The sequence below is a fragment of the Silurus aristotelis genome (genome assembly GCF_946808225.1).
Source record: "Silurus aristotelis genome assembly, chromosome: 23".
Lineage (NCBI taxonomy): Eukaryota > Metazoa > Chordata > Actinopteri > Siluriformes > Siluridae > Silurus > Silurus aristotelis.
This window is the reverse complement of record NC_139596.1, coordinates 5,003,576-5,011,936: the sequence shown is the minus strand read 5'-3', so window position 1 is coordinate 5,011,936 and position 8,361 is coordinate 5,003,576. Positions and strand designations below refer to the sequence as shown.

At 39.0% G+C, this 8,361-nt stretch overlaps 1 long non-coding RNA gene across 1 annotated transcript; it reads right to left on the bottom strand.

Annotated features, from left to right (window-relative positions):
• Nucleotides 1-3,887: 3,887 nt before the first annotated feature.
• On the bottom strand, nt 3,888-6,466 carry LOC310718320. Its single transcript, XR_014531097.1, has 3 exons — nt 6,394-6,466; nt 5,398-5,550; nt 3,888-4,300 (listed from the first exon to the last, which is right to left on the bottom strand). It is a non-coding gene; the product is annotated as an uncharacterized lncRNA (long non-coding RNA).
• Between the last annotated feature and the right edge of the window lie 1,895 nt (nt 6,467-8,361).

Genomic DNA, 8,361 nt, shown 5'->3' with positions numbered 1-8,361 from the left:
CTTCTTCTCAGCCGTATTCAGCTGTAGTAGCGCTGCGTGATCTGCTAGACTTTATTGACTTAGATGGTTTTGTTGACACACACGGTTGCCTTAAACACATTGAACAAGAGACCTCTTGTAGGCCTGATCTTTTAGATACGGCCCTGGAAGAGGGGAATTTCCTATATGTAGAAAGATCATGTTCAAACCCTCTGATGTGTATTTATGTGGATATGCGGTTGTAAGATTACCTGATGAAATAGTAAAAGCTAAATCATTACCATACACATCTGCACAAGCTGCAGAGTTGGTGGCCCTTACAAGTGCATGTCAGATGTCTAAAGGTAAAGTAGTGACTATATACACTGATTCTAAGTATGCTTATGGTGTTGTGCATGATTTTGCCTAAACACGGAAGCAAAGACACTTTAAAACAGCTGATGAAAAGCCTATAGCACATTTTAATCTCATAGGCGACCTCTTAAATGCTGTTCAACTCCCTGCCAAAGTGGCCATAGTTAAGTTTAAAGGACATGCCGCAGGTGATTCGGAGGAAATTTGTTAGCGGATAAAGTAGCCAAGGAAGTCAAGTCAAGTCAAGTTTATTTGTATAGCGCTTTTCACAACAGACATTGTCTCAAAGCAGCTTTACAGAAATCAACAGTCAAGGTGAATGGTGTGCATTTTTTCCTGATTGAGACTGTGGCAAGGAAAAACTCCCATAGATGTTATGAGTAAGAAACCTTGAGAGGAACCAGACTCAAAAGGGGAACCCATCCTCATTTGGGTGAAGCAGCAAACAACCAGTAAATTTGGACACAGTACATACAAATCCTGAGATCCCAATGATGACACATATCTCCAATATACCAGATATTGACCTAAAAAATACTTCAGAGTCAGCCATAAGGACATAAAGTAATGGGCATAAAATAATAATAAATATATTTATAATAATATAATTTATAATAATAAAAACAATGTAAATCAGATTCTGCTGGTATCATTAGAGATATGACTGCTCTGCCTAAACTAGCTTTAATAGTGTTGGTGAAGCCTGCATTGAAACAGGCTGAAATTGGACTGTTGTTCTCCTGGCAGTACTCACAGAAATGAGAATGACCCCATCTTCAACTACTAAACTGTCACCTTTTAAAATTCTAATTGGCCGGCCTTTCCCGACCCCATGGGTCAGGGGACGCACAGGCATTTCTGTCTTAGGTAACCTGGAAGTGATTGTGGACGACTACGTTTTTGCCCTAGTTGAAAATTTGAATTCTATTATTGCTGATGTCTCACTAACTCTTCCTCCGCCCACAGAAACTGTTCTAGCTGTAATTATCTAACTGATTATCACCCACAGTGGATACACGCAAGCAGGATCAAAACAGCACCCCCTTAATCTGTGCACTAATTGGTCTGTTGGCCTATGAAACCTACCTAAGTGAGTATTCAGGACTGAAATAGTTGAGAGCCCATAAATAGATCCTTTCTTTAAAGTAGAAAGGGGGCCACTGAGTGAGTCAGTGATCTGACTCACTCGACTGCTATGTTTAGCTTCTATAACAATTATAACAATAGCTTTTATAATTCTACAACAATATGTGCATAGTTGTAATTACATTTTGAATTTTCCTTATTCTCTTTGAACACATCATTCAGAGAGAAGAAACTGCTATGTACACCTGATAATACTGCTTATAGACATATTGAAAAGCACTGAGAAACAATTGTCTCATGATGTCTTAGAGAACATGAAATAACTGCTGACAAAGTTTTTTGAGAAGATTAGGAATTTATTTACCAAATAGGAAACAGCTTTAGATAATTAAGTTTCGTTTGGGCATGATAAAAATCTAACAAATATGCAAATGTTCATCACAACAACTGTTGTGACAAACAATGGATTGAAACAAATCTGACTTTCTTTAAAAAAAAATAAAAATAAAAATATTACATTTCATATTCAAAACCATAATTTCATAAAAAATATTAACTTTTTCATAAAAATATGTTATTGTGAAAATATAAATTTTTATATTCATAAGCATAATGTAATTAAAAACCAATAAAAAGTGCAAAACATAAACTAAAAACTTTCACATGACAAACCATGGTTTGACAAAATTATGACATTTTACATAAATATGCAATTAATTAATAAAATTTTAATTTTCATATACAGAAGCATATTTTCATGAAAAACAGTAAAAAAAAAGTGCAATAAGTGATTGGAAAAGAATTCATGATAGTCATGTTTGGCAAAAATAAGAAGTATGAAGTTTTGATATACATAGGAATAATTTAATAAAGAAATGTGATATGACAAATCAAGTTTTTGAAATGTATTGTGAAAAATATTACTTTTCATATTCATTAGCATAATTTAACTAAACACTATTACAAGTGCAACATTTCTACGCAAAAGGTGATATGAAAAACAATGGTTTGAAATTAATTACCTTTTTTTAATAAAAGATGGATTGTTTTTATTAAAATATATAATTTCCTATTCATAATCATAATTTCATAAAAACGTTAACCCTAACCATAAAATTATAAGTAATTGTGAAAATTTAAATCATATGATCATGGAAAACCTTTAAAAAAGAGCCATAACTGAATCAAAAACAAAAAAGTGACCATGCAAATCATGTTTTTAACAAAAAGATGACATTTTCATAAAAAAAGAGATAGTATGACAAGATATGAATTGTCATATTCATAAGCATCATTTAATGGAAAACAGTAAAAAAGTGCAATTTGTAAGCAAAAAACTTACATTATAACCATGGTTTGAGGGCGTAATCGATCTTGTCATGGAGTAGGACGTGGTTGTTAGAGGGCTCCGGTGGATTATTGTTATAATTGTTATAATTTCGAGCTTTTCACTTTTACTTTTGCTCTCAATCCCTCGGTTTACCCTCGTTGTTTGTATATTTAAATCTAGAGGTAGGTATGGTCTGGTAAAACTTCTAAGACCCGTAGCACAACTCAGTCACAGCTGCGGCCTGGTGCAACAGTTGCGGCCTCGCCTTCTCGTGATTCACCTCCGTGTGAAGGGCCCATCGTTTCACAGGCAGCTTCTAAGGAGGATATTGACTCATTAAAGTCGGAGCTGCTGTCCTCTCTGAAGTCCGAAATCATCGAGGTATTCAGGGCCCAGCTACGTGCATTGGAACGCACTTTGGGAAACGATTTACTGACAATAAAGTCGGAGCTGCAGGCGGTGAAGGCGCAGCTGTCCAGCGATAGAGCTGCGAATGAGGCTGCGGTGCGGGAACGAAAGGGCACCGTAGTTGAGATAGAGCGCTCACTTTCTGTTTGCACTGATGATATCGCTGTAATGAAACGAGACATACACCGTCTTACTGCTGAGTTCAATAAGCTGGAGACCAAATACGATGATCTGGAAGCTAGATCACGACGCAATAATGTCCGGATCATTGGTGTTCCTGAGGGTCCCAATAGCTCCACTGTCGCGAGTGTTGCCATGCTGTTGAAGGAGGCACTGAGCCTGGAGTAGAAGCCAGTTCTGGACAGGTCACATCGCACTCTACAGCCTATACCAAAGCCCGGTGAACGATCATGAGCCATTGTGGCCAAATTTCACTATCACAGCGAATGTCTGGATGTTTTACCCCAGACAACATTTTCATGTGGGCCCCATGCGGGTTTTTGATAGGCTGTCACTTGGGCCCTGCATGGGCAACCCAAATAGGGCTCAGAGAACTTTGTCCATCGGCTCCACATGGGCCCCATGTGTGTTTGCCCAGAGGGGCCATTGATGGGTCCATGGTGGGCTCTAAGTGGGACCCGTATAGGTGTTCTTTATATGGGCCTATTTGGGTCCCAAATAGGTGTTAAAAATGGAGAAAAACAGTGGGCTACAAAAAGGACCCTTATGGGGCCCACATGACTTAATCATGGGTCAACCCACAAATGGCCCCTTTATAGGGTTGTTGTGGGACCACAGTGGGTGAGATTTGAGTCCCATTTGTTAATTTTATCATTGATTTCTGTGGGTGAACTTAATGTGCTACTATGGAAAATCCACTGTCAAACCATTTTAAACCTCAGTTACAATGTAAAACTGTGCCTGATCAAACATAAAACTAATATTAGTTGATTTTATGTGCTGCTCTATGTTTAAAATTACATGGTTGAGTATTTGAACTGTGAAAAATAAATGACTTTAACTCAGAATGTGTAAATCACATTTAATTTAAATTAATTTAAATTAAAAACAGAAACAGGAATAACAGAATTATTGAGTAAAATAGTTCACTGGTGGGTCTATGCAGATTCCTCAGCTGCACACCTACAAAACAGTAAAGAAAGAAAAGACAAAAAAGGCAATTTAGTACATTTTAAAATACTACCATTCACAGAAGCATCTAAAAAAACATGCATCAATATAATTAAGACATATCCTAGAATCTCATCAGTGAATTGTTCCCACCTCTGCCTCGCACATTAATAACTTATGTTATTAAGTCATGGAATCCAGTCATGGAAACCAGTCATGGAATCCAAAACTTATGAATGAAACAATAAAAATATCAACCTTTCGTCTGAACTTGACTCTTAAACGGATATTTGGCCATTGCCAAAAGCCAGTGATTAGAACCATTGTTCATATTTATTCTGATCAGCTGAAAGTTGCCACACCTAGGATCACGGTGGCCCAAGAAAGGTTAATGCACTGTAACTGAAGAAAACATGTGCAATTAGAAAAAACGCCAGCAAATTGAAAAAACATCTTCATCAGTTAAACAACACGTGCTGCAAATCCTTACAACACAACTAATTAATTTGCACTGCAAATAGCACAGACCACAAAATAAATGTTTTATGGGGACCCCAACAAGTGACGAACCCGGGACTGCTTGTTCAATGTCTATTCATCAGTCGTGTTGTCGATGATCTGAAAGGTGAGTTTTTTGTTTATGGCTTTTTGTTCCAAAAGCCAAGGAATCATAAATAAACAATGATAAAATAAACAAACAACTCACCTTTCAGGTCTTCGACAACACCACTGACAAACAATAAGCAGTCCCAGACGGGTTTGTCACTTGTTGTGATGCCCTAAAAACATTTATTTTGTGATCGGTGCTATTTGGTTGTGTTGTGAGGATTTGCAGCATGTTTCTGTGTTTGGTTGCATTGTGGGGGTTTGCAGCACGTGTTGTCAAACTGATAAAGTTTTTTTGTTTTTTTTATTTGCTGGTGTTTTCTTAAGTTGCAGCATTTTGAGCTCTCTCAGCCACCGTATAGGATGCCTTGAGGATAAGAAATTTCTAAGATATTTTTTCATTTCAGGGTGGAGTATTCTCCTTAATTAAACAGAGGCAAAAACAGTGATTGGGATAAAATATTATTAATTGTGCAGCCCTAGCTATAGGTTATATGACTTACACTTCTGGCTGTACTGCCGTCCGATCATGGTCCTGCTGGGCTCTCAAAGAACGGTTGTTTTCTCTGTCTCTTGCATTTGTGAACCATTTACCAAGCGCTTTCTCCAGCTCTTTCTTACTTACAGTTTTCAGCAAAGGTTATGCTTCAGGCTACCTGTAAAGCAAAACAATTTATATAAAGTAGAGCATGCTACTGTATCAAGCAGGGCACAAACCCATTATTTGTATGTATAAAGCATGCAAGTTACATAAGCATAAGACTATCAGAACTAAAAAAAAAAAAAAAAAAAAAAAAAAAAGACTAAAAATCACAAGGTTGTAATCACCTTCTAATCCACCATTTGCCCAAACTGTTAAATGATTTGAGTAAATGATGTTAAAATTACACAATACCATGCAAAAAGTTAAATGCATTAATATGGTGAATTTCAGGCTTTGTTTGTGATTAATGTCTAGAATAACTAGTGGGGCCTTGAACACAGATCGATTATTAAATTCGTACTGGTACACCTGGTATACTGGTACACTTTAGACCAGGGGTCACCAACCTTTTTGAAACTGAGAGCTACTTCTTGGGTACCGATTAATGTGAAGGGCTACCAGTTTGATACACACCGTTTTCAGTTTGATCTGAAATATCACATTTGCTCAATTTACCTTTAATTATATGTTATTATTCATAATTAATGATACTCATCTATGTGAAGACACTGATCATGTTAATAATTTCTCATAATAATTATCAACAATGATTTAACAAAGTAGGAAACAGCTATTTTTTTAGAAAAGGCCCACGGGCTACTCATGTGGTCCTTGCGGGCACCATGTTGGTGACCCCTGCTTTAGACCGTGAATTTGAACTGACCACTGTAACATTAGTTTAAGTGACTTACTTATAACAATGTTTTGTCTTTAAAAAGCCTTATTGGAGCTAACACAGCAAGTGTTCGACTTGACTGCACAAACCCGAAGCAATTTTTATTTGACATAAAAATACCCTGAAAGCGATTCGGAAGAACACGGAGTTGTCTGCTCTCGAATTTGTCGGTCTGCACTGCACAGCTTCAAGTCAAACTCATCTCAGTTTGTGGTGTCTATGCGCATGCGTGAAGTCTCGGAGCCAAAAGCTGGTGGTTATAACACATGTTATAAAAGCTGGTAAAGAGAAAGATTACTCCACAGTGCTTTTACTGTTTCACCCTCCTGTTATCACGAGGACACTATATGGAGAAAACACGGGTGAAAATGGTTTAAAAAGTCGTTATTTCCACATTTTTTATGTTCAGTTTTCCACAGGTGTTTATCTCTGAGGTAAACCAGTTCAATCTTACCTTCGTTATATCGTGCCTGTAACTTTATTTATCACAAATATTTCAGAAGTATACTTCTTCTTCTTCTTCTTCTTTCGGCTGCTCCCATTAGGGGTCGCCACAGCGGATCATCCGTCTCCATACCACCCTGTCCTCTATATCTGCCTCTTTTACACCAACTACCTGCATGTCTTCCCTCACCACATCCATGAACCTCCTCCTTGGCCTTCCTCTTTTCCTCCTACCTGGTGGCTCCATCTTCAGCATTTTTCTACCAATATAATTCATGTCCCTTCTCTGCACATGTCCAAACCATCTCAATCTCGCCTCCCTCACCTTGTCACCAAAACATCCTACATGGGCTGTCCCTCTAATAAACTCATTTCTAATCTTGTCCATCCTCGTCACTCCCAACGAAAACCTCAACATCTTCAGCTCTGCTACCTCCAGCTCCACCTCCTGTCTTTTACTCAATGCCACTGTCTCTAATCCATACAACATCGCAGGTCTCACCACAGTCCTATAAACTTTCCCTTTCATTCTTGCAGATACTCTTCTATCACAAATCACTCCTGTCACTCTTCTCCACCCACTCCACCCTGCCTGCACTCTTTTCTTTACTTCCCTAACACACTCTCCATTACTTTGCACTGTTGACCCCAGGTACCTGAACTCCTCCACCTTCTCCACCTCTTTTCCCTGCAACCGCATCACTCCACTGCCCTCCCTCTCATTCACACACATGTACTCTGTCTTACTCCTACTGACTTTCATTCCCCTTCTCTCCAGCGCATATCTCCACCTCTCCAGGCTCTTCTCAACCTGCTCTCTACTCTCACCACAAATCACAATATCATCTGCAAACATCATAGTCCAGGGAGACTCCTGTCTGACCTCGTCTGTCAACCTGTCCATCACCACTGCAAACAGGAAAGGGCTCAGGGCCGATCCTTGATGCAGTCCAACCTTCACCCTGAACCAGTCTGTCGTACCTACTGCACACTTTACTGCCGTCACACTGTCCTCATACATGTCCTGCACCACCCTCACATACTTCTCTGACAAACCTGACTTCCTCATGCAATACAACTCCTCTCTCGGCACCCTGTCGTACACTTTTTCTAAATCCACAAATACACAATGCAGCTCCTTCTGTCCTTCTCTATACTTCTCCATCAACATCCTCAAAGCAAATAAAGCATCTGTGGTGCTCTTTCTCGGCATGAAACCATACTGTTGCTCACAGATGGTCACCTCTTCTCTCAGCCTGGCTTCCACTACTCTTTCCCATAACTTCATGGTGTGACTAATCAACTTAATTCCCCTGTAGTTACTGCAGGTCTGCACATCTCCCTTATGCTTAAAGATCGGTACCAGCACACTCCTTCTCCATTCCTCAGGCATCCTCTCCCCTTCCAGAATCCTGTTAAACAATCTGGTTAAAAACTCCACTGCCATCTCTCCTAAACATCTCCACGCTTCTACCGGATGATTGGGCAACTACTGTCATCTGGTCCAACCGACTTTCCATTCTTCATCCTCTTAATCGCTACTCTCACTTCCTCCTTACTAATCCTATCTACATGCTGCTTCACCAACTCCACATCCTCCAACCTTCTCTCTCTCTGATTTTCCTCATTCATCAGCTGCTCAAA